Below are 20,392 nucleotides of genomic sequence, written 5' to 3' on the forward strand. Positions count from 1 at the left end.
TGCTGTTCCTATGCAGAACCAAACACCAAGAGCAAACATACCCACCCATGCTACAACCCCCTGTTAATGCTCATTTCTCCTTCCAGACATAGACACACACAGAGCGGGAGAGAGAGAGAGAGAGAGAGAGAGAGAGAGAGAGAATAGAGAAAAGGTGTCTGTATGCCAGCAGGTGTTATGATTCAGCAGCCTTGTGGTGCATTGTGATGCGTACTATCCTTTGTGTTTGCTTGACATCTTGAGACCTCATATTTCTGTTGCTGAAGAAAGTGGGAATCTGAGCTGTTCAAAATAGCAACAGCGATGACAAAAATAAAATATAAAAAACGCTGCCATTATTAAAAGCTTCTCTTGGAGAGGCTTCTTTTGGGAACTGCTCTCTCTTTTGTCTGGCTACGCTGGGTCAATTTATCTGCTTGTTTGTGTGCCTGAGAATAGACTGGTTTAATACAAGAAGGAGAAGGGGGTGGGGGCTCAATAGGATAATGAAATTACCGATGAGTTTCTGGCTGCTTCTGAGTTGCTCGTTTAATTCTCTTAGCCAGGCCGCCTTAGCTGGGGAATTTGCCTCCTGACAAAAGAAGCGCAATTCTTGCCCATTGGAATGATTGAAAATGCTGGGCACCTGAACCCTTCTTAGAGCTATTGACCGTGAAAACATTACAAGCTTCATCAATTATTTGTTGTCATAAAATGAGGACTTACGTGGCCAAGCTTTGTGGATGACTAATTGTGAGCTTCAGCCATGCTGTGGTTTATCTGCAGATTACGCCGTCAAAACCAAATGGGAATCTTCCGGAGTGAAGTTTTGAGTGATTTTATTTTAGTTTAAAAACAAACAAACCCCAAACTTATTTTTAAAATAGCAGACCTGACAGTTTTATGAGGCATATGAGGGCATATGAAACTCACTGGGTTGTGAATGCTTTATGGCTGCCTTCTCCAACCTATGTCCTCCAGATGTTTTTGACTACAACTCACATCATCCATCACGGTTGGGATTGGGGGAGGGCTCATTTATGGATATGACCTCATGCTAATTTTTGACGCTGAAGTATTGCTGTTGCATTCTGTGTAGTGTGAGGCTCTTTAGGGACATTTTCCTATGGAGAATGACATGTCCCACTCCAGGCAACCCACTGTGTGGGAATGAAGAGAGCTCGAGAGATGGAGGTGGCAAAAAGAGGGAGATAAAAGAGATGACCACAACCGCTGCTGGTTTTGTTCCGATCTTCTGCTGCTATGTGGTCCCCAATAGAGTAAAGGTAAAGGTAAAGGACCCCTGACAGTTAAGTCCAGTCACAGATGACTCTGGGGTTGTGGCGCTCATCTCACTTTACAGGCTGGGGGAATCAGTGTTTGTCCGCAGACAGTTTTTCTGGGTCATGTGGCCAGCATGACTAAGCCACTTCTGGCGCAATGGAACACCGAAACCAGAGCAGCGCATGGAAATGCCGTTTACCTTCCCACTGGAGCAGTACCTATGTATCTACTTGCACTTTTGGGCATGCTTTCGAACTGCTAGGTTGGCAGGAGCTGGGACCAAGCAATGGGAGCTCACCCTGTCACGGGGATTTGAACAACCGACCTTCTGATCGGCAAGCCCAAGAGGCTTAGTGGTTTAGACCACAGTGCCCTTCCCCAATAGATTACTCCTGAGCTAATATGGCCCTCAAGCTAATATGGCCCTCAACAACAACAACAACAACAGGTTATCCACACCTGGACTAGAGTAACCAGATGGAGCTTTGGACGGATCTGGGAGGACTGGTCTTATGTACTGAATTTTGGAAAAAAAAAGCTGCAACCCCGAAGAAAAGCACCTTGCAGCTGCGGTGACAAGCAGTGGCACAGGTATGCGTAAATAAGACACAGGGATTAAGTCTCAAATTGATGCTGCTATGAACTTCCATTCCATCCTGAAAAGACTCAGTGCAGGTTTTCCCAGTTCTTGGAAAGACTATCAGTCAATGAAATATTGATTCACCCCCATTTAATGTCACCAAGGAAAGACTCTCAGCATCAAAGCACACATATCTGTCAAAGTTGGTTTCTTTCGGTTTCTCATTTCCCTACAAACCTAAAGTAAATACTCCACTTTTCCACAGAAATCCCTGTGTGTTTTTTTAAAAAACCGTCATGAAAATTTGGAAGCAATGTAGTGTGAATTTCTCCTAATATGCACATTATTGTTCGCAGTTTTGGCAATATACACACCTTTTTGCAAGCACTTGCTGCATTTTTGTATATTTTCCCCACTGATATATGCAGTTTTTTTGACCACTTCCCCCTAATATGTGCACTTCTGTGCACACTGAGGAACCACATCGCAAAATTTGAAGAAGTGTGACTTTTGAATGAAGCTTTGTTTGAGTCACATATTGGTTTGAAATCTGATTTGTGTAGTTTCTCATTAGAATGCAAACAGAACTGAATTCTACCTGCCAACCTTAGTTTAAATACTTGAACATTCATATCTCAGTGACTTCAAGGAGTGAGACTAAGACCATGTGGGGTAGACCTGCTGGTTCCTGGATGTGTTCCCAAGAATTCACTGGCATTTTTCCTGGAATGCTGTGGGGTGTATATTAGGACTGTGTCAAAATCCCTGAAATGAAGTATTTTCTCTAAGGAGGGGCATTTGGAGGTTTCCTGAAATGGGAGCTATGATTTTCAACAGTGTATATGTCTCGGGTGCAGGCAAAATAATTCAGCTGGTTTTAAGAGGGAAAGGAGAGAAATCTTATTAATATGGTGACACTGTTTTTAACTTCTTTTCAACTTAAAACTCCACTTGATTTTGAGTTTTTTAAAGCCTGAGAACCTTATTGGACTCTACTGCTCATCACCCAAAGCCAAAATTACCAATGATCTGTGAAGCTGGGAGTTCTACATCTCTATGTGAAGGGTATTCCGTTAAAGGAATCCAGGGACTCAATGGTTTGGTCAACCCCTGTGAGGGGGTTGTGCCCGTGCCTGAATCCAGGGGGGAATTTGGGTGGCGGAGATAGCCTGTTCCTGGCTTTCCGCTTTCCGCTTATCCAGATGTTCACCCTAGGCTGCCCTATGCTGGTGCCCTGGGTCAGCGCTACCTGCAACGGTGCAGGGAGCTAGTCGAACCAGAGTCTATGCAACCAGTCACTTTCTGTAATCCATAAAGTTGAGTTCTAAATTCTGCCAAAAACCAAACCAAAATTTGAGTCTTGTCTGAATTTATTTAAGGGGGAGGTTTAAAGGTCTGAACACGCAAATGTTTAAAATGAGGAAGCTGCCACTAACATGGCAACAACATGCAGCCCCCATACCATCTGAATCATTTAGCCCCCCACTTCTTCTGAAAAAGTAACAAAATGCCCTCCCTCAATTTGCCACCTGCCATGCCTCAATGTTTCATTGGCTGTATACCAGTTTAACTGTCAGGGCTCTCTCACCCCCCCCAAAAAAGAATCCTTGTTATTTTAGTTGTGTAAGAGTCATGACAATTTTCTGTTATAGGACCCTATGCTTGACCCCTCCCTACAATTCCCACAATTCCCTGAAGATAAATAAATATTTGTTAAACCAGTTTAAGTCTCCACACAGAAGTACCCACAGTTGTACATATGGATGGGCAGGTCTGTCAATTGCAGTTTCTCTTGGTTTTTGCGGTCTTATATTCCATTTGCCACCTTCTGACATCAGTTTGCTATTTATTTATTTTTCAAGTCCTTACAAAAATAACCAGCATTTTAGAGTGAATTTATCTGGATATGCATATTTTTATGTTATTTTCCCTAATACACATATTTTTGCAAGCTATTTCCTCTAGGATAATTATTTTTCTTTGCTATTTTCACTAATATGTGCATTTTCATCCACACTTTACCTAGCACATGCAGGGTTTCTTTTGTACATTAAAAGGTAACGGGACCCCTGACCATTAGGTCCAGTCGCGGACAACTCTGGGGTTGCGGCGCTCATCTCACTTTATTGACTGAGGGAGCCAATGTACAGCTTCTGGGTCATGTGGCCAGCATGACTAACCACTTCTGGCAAACCAGAGCAGCACACAGAAACACCGTTTCCTTCCCACCGGAGCGGTACCTATTCATCTACTTGCACTTTGATGTGCTTTTGAACCGCTAGGTTGGCAGGAGCAGGGACCCAGCAATGGGAGCTCACCCCGTCGCAGGGATTCGAACCGCCGACCTTCCGATCAGCAAGCCCTAGGCTCTGTGGTTTAACCCACAGCACCACCCACGTCCCTTTTTTGCACATTACTTGATGGAAAACTCCATTGCATAATTTGGAGAAGTGCAAAGTCGTGGCTACATTTCGGTTTATGTCTTGTACTGGGAAGTGTGAATTAGGTAGGGTCGCCTTTAAATGGGAACTAAAGTGGATGTCATCCCCATCCCTAATTGTACCTGATATTTCTTAGGCAGGTGACCTTGGAAAAGCTATGGAAAAGCTATGTATGTTGTGAGTTGCCTTCCGGCGAGAAACAAAGAAATTCCTGGCTTAGGACTGATGCATACCACTGAGTGTTTTACATGTGTTTTCCTTAAGAGATAGGGAAGTACTGAACAGGCGAAATGACAACCGCTTTCCCCTTGATGTTCTTCTCTCTGTACTGGTGAATTTTGATTAAAAGTTATAGCAAATGGAATTGTCCTGCATTATTCATTACCCAGAAGGCTCCTGCTATGAGATTGTGGGCTAAGTAGAAAGAGCAGCAAAAAGTCGAAAGCTTTAGGAGAAAGGAGCCGTGAAGAGGCCCCAGCAGAAGGGATGTTGGCTGTGATATGGTGTGCCTGAACTAGGTCTAGTCGTATGCAGAGTATGGAAATAAAAACCGTAGATTTACTAGAAGTCACAAAACCAACATTTGTGCGCATGTGTGTGTGCGCGCGCATACACGGGGCAATGTTTGCAAGCAGGCTTTGTGATTGCTATAGCAGAAACATAGGCGGGTTGTTGCCAGATATGCGTTGAGCTCCAGGGCTTCAGATCCTGCTGAAGCACAGCATGCTTTTTGTGATTCTCCTGTTCCGAAGTTTGTACCTTCTAAATATACATTCCTTTTCTTAGCCTCTGGTGAGCATGATGCTGACCGTAACAGGGACAAGCTTCTGGCTACCATCCTTGCCACCAATGTAGTTAGGTGATTTTAGACGCTGGACTGAGGACAGATGAATTGGTCAATTTCAGTTTCTCATTTTTCCAATTTTAAGTTCACTGCTCAAAATTTTGATATCAGTTTGTTTAAAGACCCCATGGAAAACGATCAAAATTTTCATGATTTTTCCTAACATGCTCATGTTTGTATGCAATTTTGCTTAATATACACATTTCTGAAAAGCGTTGTCCCTAAATAGAATGCCTTTTTAATGCCGTTTTCATGATTATATGCATTTATATGCACACTTCACCACTGTGCATGCAAAACCCTTGCTCTGTCATCAAGTTATGGCTCTTTCCCCAGTAAAAGAGAGGGGTAGGTGCAATAAAACCAGCTAAAACTTATGGACCCTTATCACTACATCCTTGATGAAGAAACTGAAATCTTAATATCTGTAAATTTTTTAAGGTGTATAGATTTGCCTCTGCACCCTGATGCAGACTGCTTCGATTGTGTGGACAAAGCTCTCCCTGATGTGTCTGGTGAATGTCATTGCCACATGACTGAGTTCAGAGGTAGCAAAGTGATCCATTGCAGTCCTATTTTGTCAGGCTGGAACCTGGGCATCCGGTTTAAAATCCCATCATAGATGGGCTAATAGGAAGGAGGGTGGAAGAGTCATACAAAGCTAAATGTCTGAATTCCATCCTACTGTTTTTTGAGTTTTGCAACTGTCCCTGTTCTGGAATTTTGGAGGTTCCCATCAGCAGAGGAGGCATTGACTGTGCTTGTGTATAACACTTAAGTCATGGTTTGTTCAACCACAGGCAAGTGAACTGTTGTGGCTTCTTTCTCCAAAACTTTGTGTTCCAGTTGCTGTTGCATTATGCCTCTATAGTTTCTATAGCTTGGCAAGTGTCTACAGGGAGACTACAGGGTTTGAACAGAACTCCAAAGAGTAGTTAAAGCACCCAGCCAACCATAGCATCACACCAAAAAGAAATAATGGCTTTGCACTGCAGATTGTTGCTGGAAAACAAACCATGGTTAGTCTACTGCCTGGGTTTGCATATTCAAGGAAACCAAACTTGGATAAACAAACTGTGACTTGGCATTATGTGCAAATAAGGTAACTGAGTGATGAATAAAATTGGGTGGGGTGGGGAGTTTAGCACAGGTGAGGACCATCATTGCATGACCTGAAGATTCCTTTGCCCTGTGATAAGGGGCTTGTGTCATGTAAAGTGCTCCTCACCACACTATGTGTAATTATTACTTCTCTTTGCCTCTTACCTGGATGATGTAGATTAATCTGCAGGTGGCTGGCAAATGGGTGATTAGTGATAAATACTTTGACCTGGTGGGACTTCTGCCCTCTTCCTAACTGTTCGATCTGACTTCCATGCATATAAAGTCTGTACAGCTTCTGTTTCTTTTCCCACCTCTTTGCCAGGCCTGCTGCCTGCCCCCACCAGCCAAGAGTCCCCGCTGCTCTAGGAAATTGCATTTTGCAATCGCATTGGTTCTGTCTGCCCTAGTGTTTTGCTGGCATCTGCTGTGACGATGATTTAGCTTGATCAGGCAGCTCTGAGACGATTTGTGGGGACAGTGTAGGGACACGCTGGATTTATGACAGGCATTCAGTTTGGCCTAAACTGTAAATGGCACAAACAAACTCTTGCTTCAGAGTTTCTTACAAGGCATTTTCAGACAGGTTAAATTCTCTGTGGATGTATTCACTTGATACTTGTGCAGGGGTTATTAAGGAGACCATGCCTTACGACTATGTTGTGTGCACATCAGTTATAGGCCTATGCTCTCCACCATCACATGGTGGATCATGCTCAGTGAAGTAATGATGTCTGGGATACCTCAGGACTTGAGTCACAGTGAGCACTCACACCTTACATTGTGGGTGCCCTTTGCGGGATCGCACGCGGTGCTGCAGTTCTCAGGGAACTTTATGGCAAATAGGGACTGGCCTGCCTCTCACTGTTATTATTTGGAGGTTTACGCCCAGTTTCAGTAGTCAAGTTTCATTGCTGGGAGGTGGGGCCAGACCCATTTATATACAGTGGTACCTCGGGTTACAAACACTTCAGGTTACAGACTCTGTTAACCCAGAAGTAGTACCTTGGGTTAAGAACTTTACCTCAGGTTGAGAACAGAAATTCCACGGTGGCGGCGCAGCAGCAGCGGGAGGCCCCATTAGCTAAAGTGGTACCTCAGGTTAAGAACAGTTTCTGGTTAAGAACGGACCTCCGGAATGAATTAAGTTCTTAACCAGAGGTACCACTGTATAGGGGTTGGAGCTGACAGCAGCCAGGCAGTTGTCTCAGGAGATTCACCCACCCTCCCCTCTCTTAGTTTAATGTTTTCTTGTTTGCATGTTAACTTTTTTTTCCTGTTTAGTGGGTGCTGCTGTGGTCTTTGACTGGTTGCTGTTGAAGGACCAGGACGAAATTTTCCTGCATTGGCAGGTTTTGTCTTCGCTGTAGCAATTCATCACAACTTTGGCGGTTATGGCCTTGTGTGAAATCCTTTTGTCTTTTCTTCCCTATATGGGGGGGGGGAGGCATGAAGTGGTGACTCACCCCCTGTGGCATCAATTCCAGAGTCCCCTCTTAAAAGGGGTTATATAATGGGTGTCACTGGCCATACATCGAAAGGCTGTCAGTGAACTACCCTGCGTGTGGGGATATGGGCTGGGCTGCCTACTACACTTACGTCTCACAGAGCACCCCCATATCCCATTTACCCTGATGAGCCCCAGTTCCCCCCGGCTGGGGGGGCTGGGAGGGGTACACGCCCAAGGCCTAAGCCAAGGTCTTCCTATATTCAGAAGTTTAACAAAGTTGTGGCCTAATTTAATTCCATAACACATTGTCAGAGTCATTGTTCCTTCCTTATGATCCCTGGGGGTTGGGGCTGTCACGGCCTGGTCACACAATGGTGAGCCCTGAACTTGGGACCTGAGGGAGATCAGGTGGAGTGTGTGTGTGTGTGTGTGTGTATGTGTGTGTGTGTGTGCTCGTGTTCCACCCAGCTCTGACCAAAGAAGAAATTACTGGAAGATCTTCATTGAGGATTGACTCTGCAGCAATAGGCCAGAATGGGACATGCAATATCCCCTGCAGAAATCTGGGCTGACACAAGCAGGTTTGGGGAGCTCCAAGTTTCTGCTTAGGCACAAAACACTTAGACCTGCTGCAGACGCCTCACTACTAAACAAAAATGTGGGGTGCTTTATATAAGAGCATAAAACAACCTCCCAGTAATCATGTGCACGTGTGTTTCAAAATCAAGGAATAACCTGTAGCTAGGAAAGGGAGAAGTGAGCATTGCAAAGCCCTCAGTTTTTCACCAGCTTGGAATGAACTCTGAGTCAGAGAAGTCTTGGATTGACACACCAGGCCCTGAAAATCCAAATGACAACTTTCTTTGGCCAAGGAGAAGCCTCCTTGGGATGTCTCTTGGCTATATAAATCTATCAAGGGGAGCTGGGGACCAGGGAGGCTTGTATATCTCCTACAATCTGTGGCTGACTTTGGCAGCTGTAAAAGTCACTGATGCAAAGGGAAAACTCAGATCTCTAGTTCAACTCATTTCCAAGTCACTCTGGCATGGTTGGAGCACTGCCACTGTTAGTGGTGCCCCACAGCTCAGACATAAGGCTCATATCCATCAGGAGCTATTGTTTCAATACTGGGGACCCAATCCTGTGGAACTCCCTCCTGGCTGAGACCAAACAGGACCCTCTATGTTGAACTTGCTTGGTGAATACTTTTGTTTATTTCAGCTAGCATTTTCAATACGTTTTCTGATTTTATGGTTAATTTTAACTGATTTTATATCTGTTGTGTCCTTTGTTATCTTGTACGCTGCTTCGGCACTATGGTGCTCAGTGGTATATAAACTGCTGAAATAAATAGAATAAACCTTGCCCCAAGGTTCCTTTGAGGGAGTGTTTTATGGGTAAAGTATCTTTCAATCTCCCTGTTTAGTCTAACAGAACTACAGAGAGGGCAATTTGAAGGAGCTGTAACTGTAGAAGCTTATAGGTGTGTGGGGGGGGGGACTCCTTGGAGACTGCCCTCTTGCCCCCAAATTCTCTCTTTGCGGGAATCTCTCCAAAAAGTGTTTATAGGTGCAGCCCTGGGGAGCTTAGAAGTGATCCCTGACTGCTGTTCGTGTGAGAGGGGGTGGGGGTGGTCAGATTCAGAGTGGCTTGGAAATAGCTGTTCCTCATCTATTATAGTTGTTTAAAAGTGACTTAGCACATTTCTGATCCCGTCTGATGTGAGCCCTGGGTGGTTTGTCCATTTCTAGTTCCAAACACTTTATGAGAGCAGACTCAGCATGGAAGTGGGTAGGACTGGGGTGGGGAATCAAGTCCTTAGGCATAAACTTCTGGTGATTAAAAAAGTGAAATGAGATTTATTCATGGCAATCAGGGTTTATAGGCTTCAAACAGATGGAGGGAAAGATGGGGGGAAAGATCAACAAGTAACATGAAAATGGTCCGTGCTTTAATACTAGCTTACTTCTGAACGTTTGGCAGAGGGGAAGAGCAGGAGTTTTCATTTCTCAATTGGAAAAGGTCATTTCAAATGTTCTGATGCCATCCTCAAAAGAAAAATGGTTGTGGACACATTGGAGAGGAGAGTGAGGAGTTCTCTGTGATATTCTCTAGCAGCCTTCTCCAACCTGGTGCCCTCCAGAACTTTTGGATCACAACTCCCATCATTCCTGGCAATTATTCATGCTACTTGGGGCTGGTGGGGATAATCTAATGCTTATTTCCCCTAAATTGTTTTTTGAATTTTATTGTTATTCATGTTTTTATACTGTATTTTATGCTGCTTTTATAATTAAATGTTTTAAATTGGTTGTTAGCTGCCCTGAGCCCGGTTTTTGAACCGGGAAGGGCGGGGTATAAATAAAAAAATATTATTATTATTGTTGTTGTTGTTGTTGTTGTTGTTGTTGTTGTTGTTGTTAGAGGACCTGCTTGCATGTGGACGATGCCTGGTTCATTCCCTTCCATCTCCATGTAGGGCTGAAGAGGACTCCCTATCTGAAAACCCTGGAATCCTGCCAGTCAGCATAAACAGGGCTAAACTAGGTGGACCAGTGGTCTGACTCTGTATAAGGCAGCTTCCTACATCATCCAAAAATAACAAAGTATCAAAACAACTCCCAATTTATTATAGCAAAACAGCGTAACAGAAAAAGCAGGGAGAAAAATATGTTTTGGAAATAACATAAATGCTGTGAAGCTTTATTGGTTTTCACCAAAAAACAGAGGAAGGTGGACATTGCCCATCAAGAGAAAAATGTACAAAGCTCCCTTCACCATTTTGAAAGCATTTAACAATACTTAGCCCATCGGAGAAGAAATTGAAAATATTTGAATGGGCAACTGATTCCAACTTCACACAGGGCTGGTAGTTGAGCTACACAGAGAAAGGCTGGTTGGCTTTCCAAAATAAAGGTTTTCATCCAAACCTTTAAAGTTGTTTCTTAGGTTTTCTGCATTCTCCTGACGCCTGTGGATGCTTCCAGGTTAGGCTTACTCATCATCTGGGCAACAAAGAGCTGTTGTTCTCTGCAGTAGACCCACCTCTGTTTCCACCCTGCCTTGCCCTCTCCAGCATGGGGAGGAGCAGCTTCTGACAGTGAGATGGGAGGTGTACAGTTCTGTTGCTGCAGTGATGCTCTTCAGAGGCTTGCAAGGAATGTGTCCTTCGGTTGCTAGGCAACTGCTTTCTGCATCCTCCTCTCCCCTCCCTGCACCTGGCCTGCCTTAAGAGCTGAAGCATGCTGGTCACCCAGCAGGTGGGGAAAAACATGTACATCTCGTAACCTGACAGCTCTCAAAAGGAACTGCTGAGTTCCCCCCAAGATCTGGGGGCTGAAGTTGTATTTGGTATTCTCCCCCCCCCCATATATTCTCAGAACAGTCACAAGAGGAGGAAGAGCCACACATTGGCATGTGCTGTCATTGTGGGAGTCCAGGGATGCATGCTGAATGTGTGGCCTGCAGGTCTCCAAGGTGCTGGTCTGGGATTTGCTGAAATATAAATTCCTCTCTGTATTTAACAAAGGCCGCTGGAGAGGAAAAGTGGGGAGAATTGTGATGAAGCTTCACAACTCTTCCCTCCAACCCTCTCCTGCCCTCCCTGCTTTGAAATGCAGAATTTTAAATTGAGGATGGCTGATCAAACTCAGACTGAGCAACCACCAACCCAAACCAGATTATTTAGTGTGAATGAAGTCTCCTGTGGCTCCTTCCTCTCTTTCCCATGCCTTCTGACTGGTCTCATCACCATCCAATATAATCCAAGCTCCTGCCTATTACGGCTGATGAAGAATTTATTGCCTTCTAGGTTGTCAGCTTTGGGGGAAATCTATTTTCTCTCCCTCCACCCCCCTTTCTATTTTCCTCTGCAGTAAGAAATTCTTCTTATGGACAGATCCATCTGCAAAGTGCTTCTTAGCCAGGATTGTGAATGCAAAATTATTTTTAGTGGATTGATTGGAAAAGTAAGGTGCTCTGTTTTTCTTTTCCTGCTCTTAGACGCTGCGCCCTCGTGTGTTTGTTGTTTTCCGTCCCCAGTGGCAATGGCTGTTTATATCCCTCCCACTTTATATCACCAAAGGATACACAAAAGAGCTTTACAAGAATTACAAAAAAATGCCCAACTATGAAAATCAAATGCATGATACAAAACTATTGTAAAACCACAATAAAAGCAGGCAGTATGAAACCGACTTGTAAATATTCCCACCAATTTACTAGCCTGCATATTCTTTATTAGACTGCTAAAAGGAGGGAAGTACCCACTTGCAAGGACCAGGCATGCAAGAGAAATGCAGGCTCCTAGTCTCTTATTATGCTGATAAAACATTTGCTTTCTACCAGTTGGACTGGTGCAGGGAAGATGAGATTATCCACAACCCACTGTGCTTCTGTGCTGGTTGTGGTGAAAGAGGCTTTTCTTTCCCGAAAGCCCACATATCAACTAAACAGGCTGGTGGAAGAGAGAGTGGTCTGTCCCTTCTTCATCAGCTCCAGACTGGTTTATAAAGCCAGCAACCAAACTAAAAGCAGGAAACAGCCATTCTAATACTAAAAACAAGCAAACATACACTGCATAGAATCTTGTGTCTTCCAGATGTTTTAGACTAGAACTCTGTCACCCTGTCCAGGACTGATGGGAGCCGTACTCCAAAACATCTGGAGGGTACCAGGTTGGGGAAGGCTGAAATAGCCCTTTTGCCACTTGGGTGATCGTGTGTCCTACTTTCCAGAAGGAAGCTGTCTATTTAAATAGCTGTCCATTCCAAGTCCACTATAAAGATAAAGGACTCTAAAGAAGGGAGAACAGGGGCCTTGAAGTAGTTTCCTGTCAACAGCGAGCATCTGGAGAACAGACTGAGCAGGCACACAGGTCATCTAGTCTTCCTCACTATGGTGAGATGCACTTCTTATTTTAGTAATTCTAAATTTGCATCTATGCCTTGCATAATGCCAATGTATATCTTCTTTTTTTGGGTGGTGCATAATTAGGCACCCTACTTGGAGTAACTGTTCCCCAACACTTTGCAGATGCAAAGGAGAAATAAAAAATATTTGCTGCTGCCACATAGTAGACTCCAGTGGAGGGGTGGGCCATATTGCCAAAAATGGATGTGGTCAGAGCAATCAATGCTCCCCAGATCTTGCAAAAGCTCAGCAGGGTCCAGTATGGTTTCAAACTGGATGGGGGACTGTGTGTTGAGATTTCCTGCAGGGGGTTGGACTTGATGACCCTCAGGATCCCTTCCAACTGTACAATTCTATGCTGCTATCATCCTTCTGTATTCACCACTTTCCAGAGAGAACATTGTATCAAGAAATTTTCTTCCAACAATTAGCTCCCCAAAGAGGCATAAACTAGCCTTACAGGCCGATTAAGAAATAGTAACATTCCTTTGTCTATTCCCAGACTCTGCTCAGGTATTGCCTTACAGCAAGACCATGGTAACTGTCTCATTTGTAATAACCAGACAGTAAACCCAAAACAATATAATGTAGTATAAGATTATGAAAACAACCACTGAAGAGGAAAAGCACAAAATACATGGACACAAATTGTGTCTTTTAAAAAATCTATATCAAAAACTGAAAACAATCAGATATAAAATTTACAGGCAATTTTGACTCAGAACTTACATTCCCTTCATTTTTTGAAAAAAATATATTTTATTATTATTTTTCTCCTTAAACAATATTTTCAACAATACAATAACATACACATTTACTTTCAGCTCTGCCGAGCCTGTGGCTTCCCTCCCTCCCTTCAGCAGGTTTTCCACTTTCAAGTCCTATCTCACACTTTAGCTCTTTAACATTTTGTCCACATTGTAGGATTTATTTCAGTCCTGCTAGTGTCTTCAGATTTTTGCAATTATTATTCAAATGTACAATAAATTTACTCCAACCCCTTTGTAATTTTTGATCATCCTGGTCTCGAATCCTGCAGGTCAGTTTGGCCAATTCTGCAAAGTCCATCATCTTTGCCTGCCACTCCGCAATCGTTGGTAATTCCTGTAACTTCCACTTTTGGGCCATTAAAGTTCTTGCTGCTACTGTGGCATACATAAATGGTCTTTGGTCTATCTTCGCAATTTCATCTCCCATCAAACCTAGCAAAAATGCTTCAGGTTTTTTGGGAAAGGTATATCTAAACATATTTTTAAATTCATTATAGATCAGTTCCCAAAATATTTTTATTTTGTCACATGTTCAGCACATATGGTAAAAGTCTCTGTCTGCTTCTTTACATTTCCAGCATGTGTTATCTCTCATCCTATACATTTTAGCTAACTTTACTGGTGTCAAATATCATCTATACATCATCTTCATTACATTTTCTTTTAATGTCATACAAGCTGTGAATTTCAAGTTTTCATTCCACAATTTTGTCCAAGAATCGAACTCAATATTGTGCCCAAAATCTATTGCCCATTTTATCACTTCTTTGATTTCCTCATCTTTTGTATACCATTCTAACAACAAATTGTATACCTTAGATAATAATTTACCTCTGCTTTCCAGCAGATCGATTTGAAATCTTGATTTTTTATTTTCAAAACCAACCTTCCTCTTTTCAACATTAAAAATATCATTGACTTGATGATATTGCACCCAACCTGTAAAAAAAAATTCAGTTTGATCATATGGTTTAAGTTTTAGACCCTTATCGGGTCGATATTCCTTTCAATAATGGTGGTCTAGTTTTGAGGGCTACAATGAAGAACCTGCCTACGTTATCTGCAATCTTATGTTGAAGTCTGCTATTAAAATTGAAGCATGGAATTCATCTGTGTTCCCCACATGCCAAGAAAGTTCTAGAGAGATAACTTGGAATATTTTATCCCTGTAAATGTTGCATTATAGAAGAACATGGGCTAACATTTTAAATGAGCTGCTTTACAAGGACAAACTCTCAAATGGCAAGTAAACCTGATAACCAATATTTTAAATATTGTCTTCTCATGAACATTTTAATATATTTTAAATATCTTAATATCTTTTAAATATTGCCTTTTCCTGAATCTAATCTATTTGTATTGCATGTTACATGTTGGGACCCCCCCTCCCCCAATTTTACCTTTGCAGCAAGTCTGAGAGGAAGGTTTTTCTGAGGTACAGGGGCTGACTCAAGGTCATCCAGCAAACGTCAAAGCTTGGGATGTGATTACTGGTCTTCCCATGAGTCCAAACTGACTTCCTTTACGTTTCCTCTGAAAGTCTGAGGAAAAGAGTCCAAGCAGCAGAAAGTTTAGGATTTAGTGCTATTCTGTGGAAATCCAGCTTCACATCCTCAAGATAAGACCAGTCCCCCAGCATACAGCAGTTTGGTTGTCTCTGGTGTTTATGTCTAAACCCACAGCCTTGAAATTGCACAGTTAACGCCATGCCGGCATCTGACAGACTTCTCAGCAGCTCCTCTGGTGATGCGGCCTTTATAAATTGCTACTTTCTTAACATCTTTTTGACATTTCCTGATGATTGAAATTAAAAGTATGCTGTAGAGTCAAATGGCTTCGTTCGACTTCGCTCGCTGAACCCTTGTGCTGCCGTCGTGGATGTGACAGGGATGGGAATGTGATTTGACAGGGAGGCTGGAAAATTGAGGGGGTGGCGGCTCCCAGGCCTGTTTGTGAGGCCCTGAGGAAAAGAACGTACATGTTGTCTATTTGCTTGAAGTGATATCTGGCAGAAGGGCGGGGGGCACCCCTTTGAAACCATCACCAAGGCATCACAGACAGGTCTATGAGCCCTGTGCAATAGTAGCACTCTGTATTCCCCTCTCCTGCTCCATTTTTTATTTTATTTTTTGGTAGTCTTATCAAAACTTGTTTAATTTTTCTTGACAGTTATCAGCTGTTTTTCCCAAGCAGGAACTTCCAAACTTCTCCTCAGAATTTTGCTGTAGGTGGAAGTCGAAGGGAACTGAATTCTTTCCCTTTGAGAATTTGGTGTTCCTTAACTCTTGGCCATAGAATCGTAGAATCGAAGCACACCCGAAGGGTCATCTAGTCCAACCCCCTGCAATGTAGGAATCTCAGCTGAAGCATCCAAGGCAGATGGCCATCCAACCTCTGCTTTAAAACCTCCAATGAAGGAGAGTCCACAATCTCCCGAGGGAGACCATTCCAATGTCAACAGCTCTTACTGTCAGAAAGTTTTTCCTGATAGTCATTTCAACAATCTTCTACTCTCCTATCCTGCTGTTCTTCTTGCTGGAAGAGGGGGCCTCCAAATTTGCCACAGATTACTCTTCAGGTGAAATTAGCCTTTCAGTTTTAAAGAAAAATGTCATCTCAGTCTGTCCAAGGACCCCAGGAGCTCAAAAGGGCCTTGAATTGACTCTGCTGTCAACTCACTGTTCCTCTCCGTTGGCCATTTTAGTGGTGGGCAAGTGCCTGTGTTGGCTCCCATTCACAGTGGCCTCTTGGCAGCTTAATTTATCCAAAATGCAATGCCCCCCCTCTCTATATATATCCCAGCCTATAGATCTCTAAAATCTATAGACCTATAAAATCTAGCATTTGGGGTAAATACTGTGCACTTGAGGTTGTGTGCATGGGGTGGTGGGGGTTAAGCCCATCACTGATACTGTGCCAAGGGCTCCTTAATATCCAAATAGACTTTTGGCAACCTGATGCAGCAATCTCTTGCTGATTTCTGCTATGGAGAATCCGAGCTAAGTGAGCTAATGTCCTTCTTTGTAACTTTGCCTAGATATGTGAAGGCTGACTGTAAAATGCTCTTAGCACATGCTCAGAAGTGCTCCTTTATTTTTACTCCACAAGACTGAGTCCCCTAAATGCATATTAAAGCTTTAAGCTATAGCTTAATGGACTGTTGGTGGACTTTGGTGGGTGACTATGACAATTCCCCCCCCCCATTTCCAGACAACCCTTCTCTCCACATGGTTAGAGGACTAAAGCTAGGGCATGGTCCTGATCCGTATTTTGTACTGTTGACCATTTGAGAAAGGCCCATCACTGCTATGGAGGCTATGAATTCCCAAGCCGGACCTGAGGCATCCTCAGCATGGATGTAGAAGTCACCCAAGACCACAGTTCTGGGTTCCTTCAACACAACACTCAAGACAACCTCAGCTCAGTCAGTCAAATACTAACCTGTCTCTCTGGCCCCAACACCAGATGCAAGCCCTCCAGTTCCACACCAAGAGAGAGGGGTTTCCTGATAGTATGAAGTGGACTCCTGTGGACTACAACAACACAACCTGCACCACCACCACAACCCCATTCCAGGCTGGCCTGATGTTGCCCTGAGTAACTGGGTGGGAAGAGCTGAGTCAAATTTGGTCCACCAGGTTCCCCCACCCAGATCTTGGTGATGCACACCAGGTCAGCTTGCTTATACACAATCAAATCATGAATCAGCATGCTTTTACTACAGACTGGCCAGTTCTTCAGCAACAGGACCACCCAACTGTTAGGGGCAGTGGTAGAGCATCTATTGCATGCCCAGGCAGAGACCCCTGACCCCAAGAGCCACCCGGAACAAATGAATGACTCATGACAACATGTTGTGGGATTAAATTGGCCACAACTTTATTTAAACTTTCCTTGGCTTAGGAATTGGGTGTGTATCCCTCCCAGTCCCCAGCCAGGGATGTGAGGCACATCAGGGTAATCAAGTCTGTCTGGGAAGTGGGCTGGCTCTGGAAGACATTTGTTTACTCAGTGTGCCTGCCCTCATTTCACCGCAGCACTGGGGAGTGCACTGACCACCTTTCGGCATATGGCCAGTGACTCCCCTCTGACTCAGCCCCTTTAATGGGGAACCCTGGGATCGCTGCTGCCGGGGGGGGAGGCATCACCACTTCACCCCTCCCCCACATTTAGGGAAGATAGACTAGGATTCTGCCCAAGGCCTAAAACTGCCAAAGTTGTGACATCTGCTACGGGGAAGGCGAAACCTGCCAATGCAGGGAAATTCCTTCCCTGTCCCTTAACAGCAACCATCCTAAGACCGTAGCAGCACCTGCATAACTGTGGTGGGGGATATCAGGCACAAACACCAATTATCATCCCTTCAATGTCTTCCTCTGTAATGTCTACCCATCCCCTCAACCACTTAGACTCAGTATGACCCATGCAACCGTTTGGCACAGGCTGCCATTATGGCCAGTCACATAAAATGGCTTTAGAAAAAGATGAGATTGATTAGAGAAGGGTGGGACTTCTTTATGGCTACCAATCAGGAACTCCAGAAACACACCTTCCACTTTCAGCCACAGTATGGATCTAACCTGGGAATGCTTGAGGAATGCAATCTTGCAAATTGTGACATGGACTGACCTAATCTGCACCTCCCAAACTAATGTGCAGATCTGAACATAGCTGTCATCAACTTTCATACTCATCCAAATGCTGCGACTCAGTTCTTGGCTCACAAAAAGCATCAGAATGTGTTTAGAAATGCATATTCAAATGTGGGTTTTCATGTGAGTTTTATTTAAAATGCAAATTATCGTAGAAAAGGAACAGAACAGGTTTACGAGTGACAGACGGATTGGAAGGAAACTGATCCTGTGCCTAATCTGATTTAGGGGAGGGATCGATGATACCATTGTGTGCTTCTCAGCGGCTTGTGGTTGGCTGTTGTCAGCAGATAGAATGCTGAGAAAAATAAAGATTTCTTTTTATTGGAACAGCATCTAGCAAACTATTTATATATCGGTCACCTTGATACATTTCTGTTGTAAAGGCACTGTAATTTTGCTTTGCTGATCTGACTTAACTGTGTGACTCATTAGTGTCTTGCCCCTCTGGAGCAATCCTAATAAATATGATCATTTGCCTAATCCAACTACAGACAGGCTCCCTCCTTGGGATAAAGATGGCAACTGAAGATCTATGGAGGGGAGCAATGGAAGTCCAGCAAGCAGACAGTCACAGAACTGGAGTCAAAGCTTTCAAAAGACAAATATGCACCCCTCCCCACCAAATAGGACATAAAGCTATGGGTTTCTTTTTGTGGTGGCAGAGCAGGTCAAACAAATTACGTCTGGTTCTAATGAATGCTCACATTTAGTTTAGTTCCTTGGTGTGTTTGCGTGTGTTTTGGATGTGGTGTAGTCAATCAGCCTGGTGTTTGTAACTCCACTGGCAGTGTTTATGAAAAGCAGCAGCAGCAAGCAGAAAGAAATATTTTAAAAAGTGCCATCACTGCCACAGATCAATGCATTTTAAAATTAAAATGGCTCAGCATTTATCATGTGCAAGGAGTGAACCAAGCCAGTCTCATGGGTGAAGGGGAGACAGTAGTTGCTGCATCAGGACAAAGCCTCACAGTGGCTTTGGTTTATTTAATGTGGTTTATTTTTATAATGTGTTTGTTTCACTATTTATATGCTGCCTTTCAGTGTGCATTTTGTTCAATGGCTGAGATCCTGGTTTTGTTCCTGTTGGCAGGAGTATTCCCTGCACAGATTTACACTCATATGCAGGGATGCCAACAGGATTTCCTGGGCCCAGTACACTGTGTGTGGATTGAGCCTCCAGCATCCCACCCCCTCCCCACATCCGTTAAGAATTGCTGCATATGTACACGTAACAACTTAACCTAGCCTACCTCACAGGGCTGTTGCAAATATAAAAGGGGGGGGGGAGAGGAAAACATCCACAACCTTGAGCTGCTGGGTGGAAAATCAAGATACAGATCTATGCCCCCCCCCCTGGCAGCTTATGCTCACAAGACCTGTTGGGCTGCTAGGTGGTTACAGGGATGTGGCTAATGATAAATTTAAAAATGCTAATAATAAAAAGTCTGTTTCCTGCCTGCTTTTCTCTGATTTTGAATGGGTGTATGGGATGGGAGGCAGGTTTGGAATTAGGGGGGGGAAGGCCCTAAAAATCAAGGAAAGGGGAATCTGGGACACAACCAGACATTACATGTAGATCCGCAGCAGATCTAATGTGTAGCTGCCTGCTGGGACTAGCTTGTATGAGTGAGGCGTTCAGGCAGGTTGCAATTCATGCTCCCCTGCTGCATGTAGTCTTTGCACACTTGAGTTCTCCTTTGAACTATCCTCTTTTTTCTAAGAGCATTTTAAATTTACCATATTGTTTTATAGTCTCTTATCCTTTCTTTGGCAATCACTTGTAGCCGAGTAGGATTGTCTTCCATAAACACGGTTTATCCTTAGAGCAGACCTGTAAAGTAGAATGTAGTGCAGTTTTAGCAAAACAAAAGGAACTGTGACTTAAAGACTAATAAATGGATAAATATTATGGCAGAAGCTTTATTTGGCTATTGGATGCCTCATTCCTCATAATCTATGTACGTTTATGTAATTATACCTTTGCTCACCTTCAAATTACTACCGGGCTATTGCTTTATTTCTGCTATCCCTTTGGCTGATAGGGTGCCAGAGCAATGTAACAATGAGTAATGCATAATGAGCCTGTGGCAGCAGAAAAGTTCAATTAGGTCTCTGGATCTGATGGGCTGACTTAAAAAAAGTTTAAAGACAAGACTCTTGCCAATTGGCTTATTGAGAAAATTGATAGGGCTCATGAGCAAGATAGTACTATTACACTCATGCTCTGCTTGTTAGGCATCTATAGGCATCTGGTTGTCTACAGTGAGAAGATAATGCTGGACTGTAGAGGTCTTTGTCTGATCCAGCAAGGCTGCTCTTATGTTTCTATGTTCAGAAAGCAGTGAAACAAACAAAGGCATTTATGGTGGCTGCTGTC

General features: G+C 43.6%; 1 protein-coding gene across 4 annotated transcripts in view; it reads left to right on the top strand.

Moving 5' to 3' along the window:
• The window catches only part of CSMD2 (CUB and Sushi multiple domains 2), a 492,033-nt gene that overhangs the window by 39,868 nt on the left and 431,773 nt on the right, over nt 1-20,392 (top strand). The gene's annotated exons all lie outside the window — the stretch shown is intronic.

Source organism: Podarcis bocagei, assembly GCF_964188305.1.
Source record: "Podarcis bocagei genome assembly, chromosome: 7".
NCBI classification, from domain to species: Eukaryota; Metazoa; Chordata; class Lepidosauria; order Squamata; family Lacertidae; genus Podarcis; species Podarcis bocagei.